Source organism: Glycine soja, chromosome 6, assembly GCF_004193775.1.
Source record: "Glycine soja cultivar W05 chromosome 6, ASM419377v2, whole genome shotgun sequence".
Lineage (NCBI taxonomy): Eukaryota > Viridiplantae > Streptophyta > Magnoliopsida > Fabales > Fabaceae > Glycine > Glycine soja.
In genome coordinates, this window is record NC_041007.1 from 42,751,048 (window position 1) to 42,765,328 (window position 14,281).

At 25.3% G+C, this 14,281-nt stretch overlaps 3 long non-coding RNA genes and 1 other non-coding gene across 4 annotated transcripts; 3 read left to right on the forward strand and 1 right to left on the reverse strand.

Moving 5' to 3' along the window:
• The first annotated feature begins 1,043 nt into the window (after nucleotides 1–1,043).
• On the forward strand, nucleotides 1,044–1,640 carry LOC114414328. The gene is made up of 2 exons (XR_003667185.1): nucleotides 1,044–1,177; nucleotides 1,302–1,640. It is a non-coding gene; the product is annotated as an uncharacterized LOC114414328 (long non-coding RNA).
• A 1,658-nt stretch (nucleotides 1,641–3,298) lies between these two features.
• Nucleotides 3,299–3,886, forward strand: LOC114414285. The gene is made up of 2 exons (XR_003667174.1): nucleotides 3,299–3,423; nucleotides 3,548–3,886. It is a non-coding gene; the product is annotated as an uncharacterized LOC114414285 (long non-coding RNA).
• A 1,649-nt stretch (nucleotides 3,887–5,535) lies between these two features.
• LOC114414207 lies at nucleotides 5,536–6,133 on the forward strand. Its single transcript, XR_003667157.1, has 2 exons — nucleotides 5,536–5,669; nucleotides 5,794–6,133. It is a non-coding gene; the product is annotated as an uncharacterized LOC114414207 (long non-coding RNA).
• A 6,000-nt stretch (nucleotides 6,134–12,133) lies between these two features.
• Nucleotides 12,134–12,206, reverse strand: TRNAA-AGC. Its single transcript has one exon. It is a non-coding gene; the product is annotated as a tRNA-Ala (tRNA).
• Nucleotides 12,207–14,281: the final 2,075 nt, after the last annotated feature.

Sequence of the window (14,281 nt, forward strand, 5' to 3'; positions counted from 1 at the left end):
GCAATTTGTGCTATGTATATATTAAATTAATAAATAAAATAACTAATGCCACAAGTCAAAGTAACTATACATCCAATATTAAAAAAAACATTTATTTAGAATAATAAATAGTTGACCATATTGAATATCGCAAGTATCCATCAAATATATATAATATATTCATTTCATTAAAAAATGAAAATGTATAAGTATAAATATTATTTGTATTTAATTAATTTTTTTATTATTTATAAAGTAATATGAAGCACTATATATATTAAATATATACGCTCAAATTGACTTACATTATTAAGTGTTATGTTTATTATATACGACTATTTTATTAAATGATTATAGTTAAATCGACAAAGTTAATTAGAAAAAAAAGTATCATAACAATTAACAAAAATATTAAACAAATATTTGTGCTTAATTTCATGCTGACACTTTTGTTCAATTCAAAGGTGTCAAGAATGACTAGTATTTTGGAATAAAATTTACAAAGTAATACTTAATTTGTTTGGAAAAAATATAAAACGTTTCAAACTAAATGACTATCTCACATTCTTTCGTAGACTAAATAAAAAAAGGTTTGAAAACAAGTTAGTATATCATTTTAAGAATACCTTGTAAAATTTATTTCTTTGACAAGTTGTAACAACATAAAAAAACACCACACAAGTAATAATGAAAAAATATAATATTTTAGGCTAGTTTATGTTCTCTTGACCGGTATATTCATGTTCAAATGCATACATTTCATTACAAAGAATTTCCTTAAATAAATTAAAACAATTTTGTATTCATTAAATATAATATTTAATTATATTTTAATTATACATTAATTACATATTATACTAACAAATATTAAATTAATGCAATAAGAAGATTTGACCAACCAACTTACTTAAGTAATATATTTGATATTTATTTATATTTATATAGATATAATTATAGAAAGATAAGACACAAAATTTCTCACTTTTGACCATATACACCCGTTACAAAACTAACTTTCCTTGTATAAAAATCATTTAGTACTATAAATATGTAGCAGAAGTATTGATTGAATCAATATACTCAATAAGCTATTGTGTAAGTGTCATCCTAACAAATACTACAACAATACAAGTTGTAATGATGACTTTGGTTAGGATTGTTTTTATCGCGGTCGTTCTTACTTTGATAACTTCCAATGGTATTTTTCTTCAACATCTTTACATTTGAGAACACAGCACATATGTTTTTTTATGTGTATGAAAGCAAATATGTATTGTTGTAGGATTGTACTAACTTTTCTATATTTGTATATCATATTGCAGTGGTTGGATTCACTAGTACACCAAAGACGTCAGGTCCTAATCAATGTCATGATAATGCTGATTGCTCAATAAAGTTACCTTATTGTAAGGGAATAGCCTTTTGTCGTAATGGAGTTTGCGCGTGTTACGAAGAGAAAGCAAGCATAACACAACAATGTCAAAATGATAAAGATTGCATTCATTTAATTTGTGCTCCGCCATGTGAAGTTTCCTATTGCGACACAAAAACTTCCACATGCAAATGCAAGTGTAAGAACTAGCGAGATGCTAGAGATTTGATCACTAAACATGTAGTGGATAATGATTTTTAATAATAAGAAAAAATGAATAATTTCAAAATGTAGTTGAGTATAATTTTTTTAAAAAATAACTAATGCACAAAATGTACTAATGTATGGATAAAGAATTCCGTTGTAAAAAAAATATCACATTTTAAAGACATTTCAAAAAGCGCAAACCACTTAAAACTCAGCGACTATTCACAATCTTTTATAGATTTTAAGGAAAAATATTTAAAGCAAGATAAACATTCATATGAAGAAATCTCGGTTAAACTCCATGGTTAGACGGGTTAAAAAATAACAATAAAGTATATGTTGTAAACATAAAGACAACAATTTGTGTTGATATCATGATTTTAAACTATTGTTTAGATATTTTTTTCGCAATCGATGACATTGTAAAAAATTGTTGCTAATGCAACCGCATTTGCAATTGCATTGCACTGACGGTGAGTCAAATAAAATTTTACACGCGTTGCCATATAATTTGAGTTTGTGGACCAAAATTTAAAGATATGATTGATGTGCATATCGTTGACCATTGTTCAAATCGAAAGACACACATTTAATGGACATGTATTTTGTTTATTAAATTGGAAATACAATGTTTCATATTATAATAATCCTTAATGGAATATTTTATTCTTTTATTATTATCTAATAAGCAATTTGTGCTATGTATATATTAAATTAATAAATAAAATAACTAATGCCACAAGTCAAAGTAACTATACATCCAATATTAAAAAAAAACATTTATTTAGAATAATAAATAGTTGACCATATTGAATATCGCAAGTATCCATCAAATATATATAATATATTCATTTCATTAAAAAATGAAAATGTATAAGTATAAATATTATTTGTATTTAATTAATTTTTTTATTATTTATAAAGTAATATGAAGCACTATATATATTAAATATATACGCTCAAATTGACTTACATTATTAAGTGTTATGTTTATTATATACGACTATTTTATTAAATGATTATAGTTAAATCAACAAAGTTAATTAGAAAAAAAGGATCATAACAATTAACAAAAATATTAAACAAATATTTGTGCTTAATTTAATGCTGACACTTTTGTTCAATTCAAAGGTGTCAAGAATGACTAGTATTTTGGAATAAAATTTACAAAGTAATATTTAATTTGTTTGGAAAAAATATAAAACGTTTCAAACTAAATGACTATCTCACATTCTTTCGTAGACTAAATAAAAAAAAGTTTGAAAACAAGTTAGTATATCATTTAAATAATACCTCGTAAAATTTATTTCTTTGACAAGTTGTAACAACATAAAAAAACACCACACAAGTAATAATGAAAAAATGTAATATTTTAGGCTAGTTTATGTTCTCTTGACCGGTATATTCATGTTCAAATGCATACATTTCATTACAAAGAATTTCCTTAAATAAATTAAAACAATTTTGTATTCATTAAATATAATATTTAATTATATTTTAATTATACATTAATTACATATTATACTAACAAATATTAAATTAATGCAATAAGAAGATTTGACCAACCAACTTACTTAAGTAATATATTTGATATTTATTTATATTTATATAGATATAATTATAGAAAGATAAGATACAAAATTTCTCACTTTTGACCATATACACCCGTTACAAAACTAACTTTCCTTGTATAAAAATCATTTAGTACTATAAATATGTAGCAGAAGTATTGATTTAATCAATATACTCAATAAGCTATTGTGTAAGTGTCATCCTAACAACTACTACAACAATACAAGTTGTAATGATGACTTTGGTTAGGATTGTTTTTATCGCGGTCGTTCTTACTTTGATAACTTCCAATGGTATTTTTCTTCAACATCTTTACATTTGAGAACACAGCACATATGTTTTTTTATGTGTATGAAAGCAAATATGTATTGTTGTAGGATTGTACTAACTTTTCTATATTTGTATATCATATTGTAGCGGTTGGATTCACTAGTACACCAAAGACGTCGGGTCCTAATCAATGTCATGATAATGCTGATTGCTCAATAAAGTTACCTTATTGTAAGGGAATAGCCTTTTGTCGTAATGGAGTTTGCGCGTGTTACGAAGAGAAAACAAGCATAACACAACAATGTCAAAATGATAAAGATTGCATTCATTTAATTTGTGCTCCGCCATGTGAAGTTTCCTATTGTGACACAAAAACTTCCAAATGCAAATGCAAGTGTAAGAACTAGCGAGATGCTAGAGATTTGATCACTAAACATGTAGTGGATAATGATTTTTAATAATAAGAAAAAATGAATAATTTCAAAAGGTAGTTGAGTATAATTTTTTTAAAAAATAACTAATGCACAAAATGTACTAATGTATGGATAAAGAATTCCGTTGTAAAAAAAAATATCACATTTTAAAGACATTTCAAAAAGCGCAAACCTCTTAAAACGCAGCGACTATTCACAATCTTTTATAGATTTTAAGGAAAAATATTTAAAGCAAGATAAACATTCATATGAAGAAATCTCGGTTAAACTCCATGGTTAGACGGGTTAAAAAATAACAATAAAGTATATGTTGTAAACATAAAGACAACAATTTGTGTTGATATCATGATTTTAAACTATTGTTTAGATATTTTTTTCGCAATCGATGACATTGTAAGAGATTGTTACTAATGCAACCGCATTTGCAATTGCATTGCACTGACGGTGAGTCAAATAAAATCTTACACGCGTTGCCATATAATTTGAGTTTGTGGACCAAAATTTAATGATATGGTTGATGTGCATATCGTTGACCATTGTTCAAATCGAAAGACACACATTTAATAGACATGTATTTTGTTTATTAAATTGGAAATACAATGTTTCATATTATAATAATCCTTAATGGAATATTTTATTCTTTTATTATTATCTAATAAGCAATTTGTGCTATGTATATATTAAATTAATAAATAAAATAACTAATGCCACAAGTCAAAGTAACTATCCATCTAATATTAAAAAAAACATTTATTTAGAATAATAAATAGTTGACCATATTGAATATCACAAGTATCCATCAAATATATATAATATATTCATTTCATTAAAAAATGAAAATGTATAAGTATAAATATTATTTTCATTTAATTAATTTTTTTATTATTTATAAAGTAATATGAAGCACTATATATATTAAATATATACGCTCAAATTGACTTACATTATTAAGTGTTATGTTTATTATATACGACTATTTTATTAAATGATTATAGTTAAATCGACAAAGTTAATTAGAAAAAAAAGATCATAACAATTAACAAAAATATTAAACAAATATTTGTGCTTAATTTCATGCTGACACTTTTGTTCAATTCAAAGGTGTCAAGAATGACTAGTATTTTGGAATAAAATTTATAAAGTAATATTTAATTTGTTTGGAAAAAATATAAAACGTTTCAAAATAAATGACTATCTCACATTCTTTCGTAGACTAAATAAAAAAAAGTTTGAAAACAAGTTAGTATATCATTTAAATAATACCTTGTAAAATTTATTTCTTTGACAAGTTGTAACAACATAAAAAAACACCACACAACTAATAATGAAAAAATATAATATTTTAGGCTAGTTTATGTTCTCTTGACTGGTATATTCATGTTCAAATGCATACATTTCATTACAAAGAATTTCCTTAAATAAATTAAAACAATTTTGTATTCATTAAATATAATATTTAATTATATTTTAATTATACATTAATTACATATTATACTAACAAATATTAAATTAATGCAATAAGAAGATTTGACCAACCAACTTACTTAAGTAATATATTTGATATTTATTTATATTTATATAGATATAATTATAGAAAGATAAGATACAAAATTTCTCACTTTTGACCATATACACCCGTTACAAAACTAACTTTCCTTGTATAAAAATCATTTAGTACTATAAATATGTAGCAGAAGTATTGATTTAATCAATATACTCAATAAGCTATTGTGTAAGTGTCATCCTAACAAATACTACAACAATACAAGTTGTAATGATGACTTTGGTTAGGATTGTTTTTATCGCGGTCGTTCTTACTTTGATAACTTCCAATGGTATTTTTCTTCAACATCTTTACATTTGAGAACACAGCACATATGTTTTTTTATGTGTATGAAAGCAAATATGTATTGTTGTAGGATTGTACTAACTTTTCTATATTTGTATATCATATTGCAGCGGTTGGATTCACTAGTACACCAAAGACGTCGGGTCCTAATCAATGTCATGATAATGCTGATTGCTCAATAAAGTTACCTTATTGTAAGGGAATAGCCTTTTGTCGTAATGGAGTTTGCGCGTGTTACGAAGAGAAAGCAAGCATAACACAACAATGTCAAAATGATAAAGATTGCATTCATTTAATTTGTGCTCCGCCATGTGAAGTTTCCTATTGTGACACAAAAACTTCCAAATGCAAATGCAAGTGTAAGAACTAGCGAGATGCTAGAGATTTGATCACTAAACATGTAGTGGATAATGATTTTTAATAATAAGAAAAAATGAATAACTTCAAAAAGTAATTGTGTATAATTTTTTTAAAAAATAACTAATGCACAAAATGTACTAATGTATGGATAAAGAATTCCGTTGTAAAAAAAAATTATCACATTTTAAAGACATTTCAAAAAGCGCAAACCTATTAAAACTCAGCGACTATTCACAATCTTTTATAGATTTTAAGGAAAAATATTTAAAGCAAGATAAACATTCATATGAAGAAATCTCGGTTAAACTCCATGGTTAGACGGGTTAAAAAATAACAATAAAGTATATGTTGTAAACATAAAAACAGCAATTTGTGTTGATATCATGATTTTAAACTATTGTTTAGATATTTTTTTCGCAATCGATGACATTGTAAAAAATTGTTACTAATGCGACCACATTTGCAATTGCAATGCACCGACGGTGAGTCAAATAAAATCTTACACGCGTTGGCATGTAATTTGAGTTTGTGGACCAAAATTTAAAAATATGGTGGATGTGTATATCGTTGACCATTGTTCAAATCGAAAGACAAACATTTAATGTACATGTATTTTGTTTATTAAATTGAAAATACAATGTTTCATATTATAATTATCCTTAATTGAATATTTGAGCATATTGAATATCCCAAGTATCCATCAAATATATATAATATATTCATTTCATTAAAAAATGAAAATGTATAAGTATAAATATTATTTGAATTGAATTACTTTTTTTATTATTTATAAAGTAATATGAAGCACTATATATATTAAATATATATACGCTCAAATTGAGTTACATTATTAAGTGTTGTGTTTATATATGACTATTTTATTAAATGATTATAGTTAAATCGACAAAGTTAATTAGAAAAAAGAATCATAACAATTAACAAAAATATTTAACAAATTTTTGTGTTTAATTTCATGATGATACTTTTGTTCAATTCAAAGGTGTCAAGAATGACGCGTCTTTTGTAATAAAATTTACAAAGTAATACTTAATTTGTTTGAAAAAAAATATAAAACTTTCAAACTAAATGACTATCTCAAATTCTTTTACAGACTAAATAACAAAAAGTTTGAAAGCAAGTTAGTATGTCATTTAAAGATTTCTTAATAATATTTATTTATTGGACAAGTTGTAACAACATAACAAAACAAGACACAAGTAATAATGAGAAAACATAATATTTTAGGCTAGTTTATGTTCTCTTGACCGGTGTATTCATGTTCAAATGCATACATTTCATTACAAAGAATTTCCTTAAATAAATTAAAATAATTTTGTATTCATTAAATATAATATTTAATTATATTAATTTTACATTAATTACATATTATACTAATAAATATTAAATTAATACAACAAGAAGATTTGACCAACCAACTTACTTAAGTAATATATTTTATATTCATTTATATTTATATAGATATAAATATAGAATGATAAGATATAAAATTTCTCACTAATGTGACTGCATTTGCAATTGTAATTGCAATGCATCGACGGTGAGTCAAATAAAATCTTACACACATTGACACAAAATTTGAGTTGGTGGACCAAAATTTAAAAATATGGTTGATATGCATATCGTTGACTATTGTTCATATCGAAAAACATACATTTAATGTACATATATTTTAGTTATTAAATTGGAAATACAATGTTTCATATTAGAATAATCCTTAATTAAATATTATATTCTTTTTATTATTATCTAATAAGCAATTTGTGTTATGTATATATTAAATTAATAAATAAAATAATTAACACCACAAATCAAAGTAATTGTCCATCTAAGATAAAAAATAATATATTTAGAATAATAAATAGTTCATCATACTAAATATCCCAAGTATCCATCAAATATATATAATATATTCAATTCATTAAAATAATGAATATGTGTAAGTATAAATAATATATGAATTGAATTATTTATTCTTTATTTCACGTTGATATTTGTGGTCAATTCAGAGCGGTCAAGAAGGACATGTCTTTTATAAACATTTTTTGCAATATAATACTTAATGTGAGTTTGAAAAAAAAACTTTTCAAACCAAATGACTCTCTAATTATTTCATAGATTAAATAAAAAAATTTGAAAGCAAGTTTGTTTGTCATTTAAAGATTTCTTAGACAAGTTATAACAACATAACAAAGCACAACACAAGTAACAAAAAGTAAAATATAATAGCTTGTGTTATGTATTAACCACTCGTAGCTTGATTTAGATAAGATTGTAATTGAAAAAAACTTTCTTTATCTTAAATTATGGTAAATTCTCATTAAATCTAAGAGTTAGGAATATGATGAAGATTAATGGTTATCTTTTTTGTTATTGAGCTTAAAGTAAGTTTCTTTGTTAAATGTACAAGAGATTGACATTTAATGGAGGAACTTAGGTTTTTTCACCTAAGTAATTAGGGATTAAAATATTATTTTTGAACTATGATTGATATTAATATTGAATTTTAAGTTGGGTATCTTATTTTAGTGTAAAGAGAATTTGATTCGATGAAATCTAGTTCCAACAACTTTTATCATTTGAACTTCATATTGTTTTATTGTGTGTTTATAAAAAATCTAAAAAATATTGTAACTTGTAACTTTGTTTAATTTATCTTTCTTATTGAATGTCATGTTCAAATTATCATTATTAATTTGTTAGTTTAGATAGTAAAAATTTGTGATATTTATTAAATATTATATAAGTTTTGTGAAAATAATAACTTTTATTTATCAAATGATACTGGACGATTTGATATGGTTGTGAAAAGAGTTCACAATTTCTGAATTAGAACAAGACTCTTTTTTTCTGTAGGCTTAGCCTTGTTTTGAAATTTAAAAAGTCCTGACTAACAAATATTTGTAAAACTTGTGATTTAATTTTGTTAAAACAGGAACTGGGATAAGTAACATTCAAGTCCATGTTGATAAAGGGTTGACAGTGGAAGCTGCAAAGAGAATTAAAGGCAAATAATGAATGGAGGTGTGGCCATTGGTGGGAAATTGGATATATTCGAAGGCTAGAGATGCCAGAGGATGCAGATTTGAAGATTATTGAAGCGTACATATGTAATAGCAGATTTTTGGAAAGGGCTCTCAGGGAAAAGATGTGGATTGAACTTTGAAGCAGTGTAAAATTAAGAGAATAGTACAATATAATTTTATAGTTTGTAATAGCTAGTTTAGTTGCAACTTGATATATTTGACAATAGTTGACATTTGACAAACTTAGAACAATCTAATATACTTGTACAAGAATATATTGTTTTGGCATGAAGGACCTTTTGTGAAATGTGTTACGAATGATTCTCTTAACTAATTAAGAGAATGATAGGCATATGGCATTAAGTGAAGTCACATATTATTGGCCTCAATTCCTATATACAGTTGTGCAAATTGAATTGATATTAATGTTCTGTTTGGATTTGAAATAAAATAAAGAGGAAAAAATTGAGAAGGAAAGAAATATAAATGATAGAAATAGAAGATAAATTGAATGAAAAAAATTGTGTTTTTTTTTTCAAATGGACAGAAATAAGAAGAAAAATAGAAAAAATTCTCTTTACCTGTTTGGATGAATGAAAAATAAAGTAAAAAAGAGAATGATAACATATAAAAAATAAAAATATTTTTATATTCATTAAAAATTTAATTTTTACTTTATAATTTTTTAACATAAAAATATTTAATAACTTTTTACTCCATTATTTAATTCTCTTATTACGGGAAAAATTATTCAAGTTTGCAATTGTGTGAAAGATTAATGAAACCATACAAATGAGTTAGATAGCCTCTCCTTTGTGCCATCATTAACTCTTTTAAAACATGTCGTAGATGGGAAGAATTTTTTAAGTGAAATCCGTACAATTTTAACATTTTCCCCTTGAATTTCACCTCAAACAAACATATTAAATTATCTAAATAGGCAAATCTCTTCTAATTCACTTCCTTCAAATTTTTTCCTAACAAATAAATGAAAACAAACAAAATGTTAAGTATAAGTAAAATTATCTAATAAATATATAAGTTATGCCCATAAATTAAGTGAGTGATGTGAGATTTTTTTTAATACTTTTAACCTTTTTCATATTAGTAGGCATGTGTGAATAAGCACGTTCCTTCAAAATAATCTGAATACAAAGTTTTCTATATTAGTAGTTTTTCATATAAGCATGTGCCTTAAAAAGGGTGTAACTGTTTTTTATTTTTATTTTTACTGAAAACAAAAAATGGTGATAAAAATGTGTTTGGTTGAATTTTTGAAAATATTTTCAGTGAAAATGAAAACAGAAAACAATCAAAAATTTAAAATAATAAAATTTCGTTTTCGGTGTTTTAAGTTGAAAACAGGAACTTCATTTTGGATAAAATGAAAATATCTTAAGCAACTAAAAATACAAAAAGACAAAAAGTCAATATATCATAAATTTTTTCAGTATTTTTATTTCTTAAAAATAGAAAACAAGAAGTCAAATCAAATATATTTTGAGAATTCTAATATTTTAAAATGAAAACAATTTTCAGAAAATAAAAAAAAAATACAAATACAAATCAAACACACCCTAACTGTGCAAATTCAAGAAGAAAAAACAATACAATAATGCTAATTAATAATTAATAACAGCTTAAGTTCAGGTAAATGTTCGAACCATGATTAATCCAAGAAAATGAAATCGTTGGAGACAGGATAATGATAGAGGTCCCACCGATGGGCGAAAATTCTTGTTGCAATGAAAGTTTTACATGTGACAACAGTTACAATCAAATCATACTGAATACAAAATGCAATGAACAAAGTTGTTTCTTGTCATTTAAACAACACTTTGGTCACGAAAACTATAATGACATGATTGTTATTTGTTAATCTGAATTAATGGGCCAACTATACACATATTTTATTTGTTGGATTCTCTTGAACGTGAGCCTGATGACAAATGAAAAAAATGATGATCCTAAAACTTTATAAAGGATGAAAATAAACAAAATTATGCATATGTTAATCCAACTCAAATTCCTACCTCCTTAGCTACACTAATTCTTCTTACTCATTGTGTACATCCACATGCCATTCCGTACTACCAAACAAAGAAAGCATTATCTTGTTGGCTTTGTTCCTTTTTTCTTCTTGTTCTTTTCCTTTTTATTGATGTTAGTTCCAATAATTTATAACCTTATACCTAGACATGGAATATTGTGAAAAACGGTCAACGAAATTAAAAATTAAAATTGTGAAAATTTTATATTTCTCACCGGCATCTCACTTCACATGGGGTGTGTTCTCCAAGGGGATGAGTAAATTAAGATTTTAATGCTAATAACTTGTAGCTTCGTGAACACAATTTTTTTCTCTCTTAAAAAATGCTGCAATTTAAATGAAAAGGGATATTGTCGTGGTAAATTCTTGTTAGTTATACCCGATTAAAATATTAGTTCTAATTGGATAAAGTTCTTCATATATATATATTTGTTAGAAAAATAAAATAATAAAAATAAATTTAATTTTTCTTATAGGTTAAATTTAGTTTATGCATAAATTAATTTACATAAATTCTCTCATATTAGTTTCTCCAAAAGTCAATATTAGCCTATGTATAAACTAATGTTAACTAATAAAATAAAATAATTTATTTTTTCTTCTTTCATAAATACTTAAGAAGAAATTTATCTAAACAGGTCTAATAAATAATAAAAAAAAAAGATGACCACTTCTTTAGGGGTATTAAAAAATGCCCATTTCATATAATGATAATGATGTGTAACCTTTAAATGTTATTAGTGAAATCAATAGATCTCAAGAATGTAAAGGAGGATTTTAACGAGATGGGGTAGGCACAAATGGACCTAAAAGACTACTGAAATTGGTGGGATGTGACGGCATAAACTTGCATTGCACAATACTCCATAACATCGCACCCAAAAAGTCAAAACATTCACATAGGCAATTCCACAAACAGGTATAAGACAATCTAGAAATTGTCGAGTTTAAGGAAAAAGATAAATTAGAAACATTATTTAAAAGATAATGCTAAAATGGAGATGCGGGGTATCGATCCCCGTACCTCTCGCATGCTAAGCGAGCGCTCTACCATCTGAGCTACATCCCCTTGCAGCAATTGTGCTGTCCTTTATATTATGTGAAATAAAAAACTATAACGCTTTATTCAGTGCAAGGATATTAACTTGATAAATATATGGAGAGTGTAGTAAACTTATTTTCAGAAAGAAAATAAAAAAGGTTAATAAATGGTATATCTTTTGTACTAAGCCACAAAAAGTTAACAAATGATATAATTTTACATTTTAGTCTTTTATTATATTGTTGCACCAACTATTTAGGCACATACAAATTAAGTTTTGAAAATACAGTGGGGTAAGCAAATTTGTACATCTAATTTATTCACTTTTTATACAGTAAAAAAACATATTTCAAGTACAAATAGTTTCTTTTAGTTTTCTTCCGGATTTTTATTAAAATAAATTGTTTACCTTAAAAAATAATTTTAAAAAAGCATGTATATTAAATTTAAGACTAATTCACATTTAACATTTAATCTTTTTTAGTTTAACCATCTAATTTTTTTTTAAAAAAAATCATTTTGATCCCTTCAAATGTTTCTATTAGATTAAATTAGCCATTTCATAACTTGAGGAAGTAAAGAAATGTCACAATGGAGATGTTCATTTGATATGTCAACCAAAATTATCATTATAATCGTAAAAAATAGATGAAAAGAGAAATTTGATATAATAGAAACATTATATTTATCAAGGGGGATCTCACTCAATTGACTGGACAAGATATACAAATAAAATCTTTAATATCCTGTTCAATTGTACTTTAAAATATTAAAGTAAAACATTTTACACTAACGAAATAAAATAAAATATGATAATGGATTAACCCTATGTTTGATACGCGAAAAATGAAAAGAAGGGAAGCACGAGGGGGAAAAGATCATTGTTGAATGTCACAACATTGTCTTTCTTCCTTGGCTAGTGATTGATCTGTCCTCTTTTTCTAAAATCATTATTTTATGAAAAAATCACTAAACAGTTTTATCTTATTTTTTCACCTAGCAACTTCCTCTTTCTCTATTTCTTTTTCCTCTATCAAACAAAGCATAAAGTATATTTTAGTATAACATGATTTTGAATAATTAATTGGGATTTTCAGACTTAGCAAATAGGATAGTTTTATTTTAAAAAGTCTTAGGAGTCAAGACTATGTCAAGAGACTCAGGACGGTAGATAAATAAAATATTTTTTTTTCTGTCACTTACTGTACAAAAGAATGTGTTTGTCCCTGGCGATTATAAACACTTGTAGTGCTTGCTATGTCACAAATAAACATTTGTTTTTATTTTTATTTTATGTTTTTTTTTCTGAAGAACCGAATTTATTTAGGGAAAATATTCTTATTAAATACTCCTTAGTTGTTTACATCCTGAGAGATAAGAAAAACAGAAAAAATAGTGGCTAATTTGATTCTTAACATAAGCATGATAGGAAAAGAGATATAGAGAGAAATTAAAAGTGTTCATGAGATGTTCTTATTTTTAGTTTTAAGAGAATGTTCAATTGTGCCAAAACGAAAAGAAATAAAAAGAAAGTTTTAAAATTTGATATGAATCCCATACTTTTATATACTTAATTCAAAAATTTTATCTCAATTTCATTTCTTTCCAAATTTTTTTTATCTTAATCTCATTTATTTCCGCTCTACTGTACCTAGGTTGATATACATGGGTTATACCCTACCAATACTAAAGAGGTAAACCAACTTGTCCTATTAATGTAATTTTGAAAAATGCTAAAATCCATAATAATCTTCCACATGCCTAGCTAGCTATATGCATCTAGTGAAGTCATTCAGAGGCATAAGTATGCAGGCCACAATGCAAATTTTATGCTTTCAACTGCATTGATTACTTTATTCACTTGTCTCATACCACTTTGGAGTTGTTAAAATAAAGAGATCTAGAGAAACTAGCTAACCACATTCAGTTTATCATGTGCAACTCATCTATAAAAAAAACCAAAAAAATCAAATCTGGTTCAATTCCAGAAATTATAGATCCACTAAAAATAATGCTCTACCATCTATAAAGAAATTACTTGAAATTGTGGAATCCCTTGTGATTGGTAGATCGCAACACCTTTGTGTATATAACAACCAAAT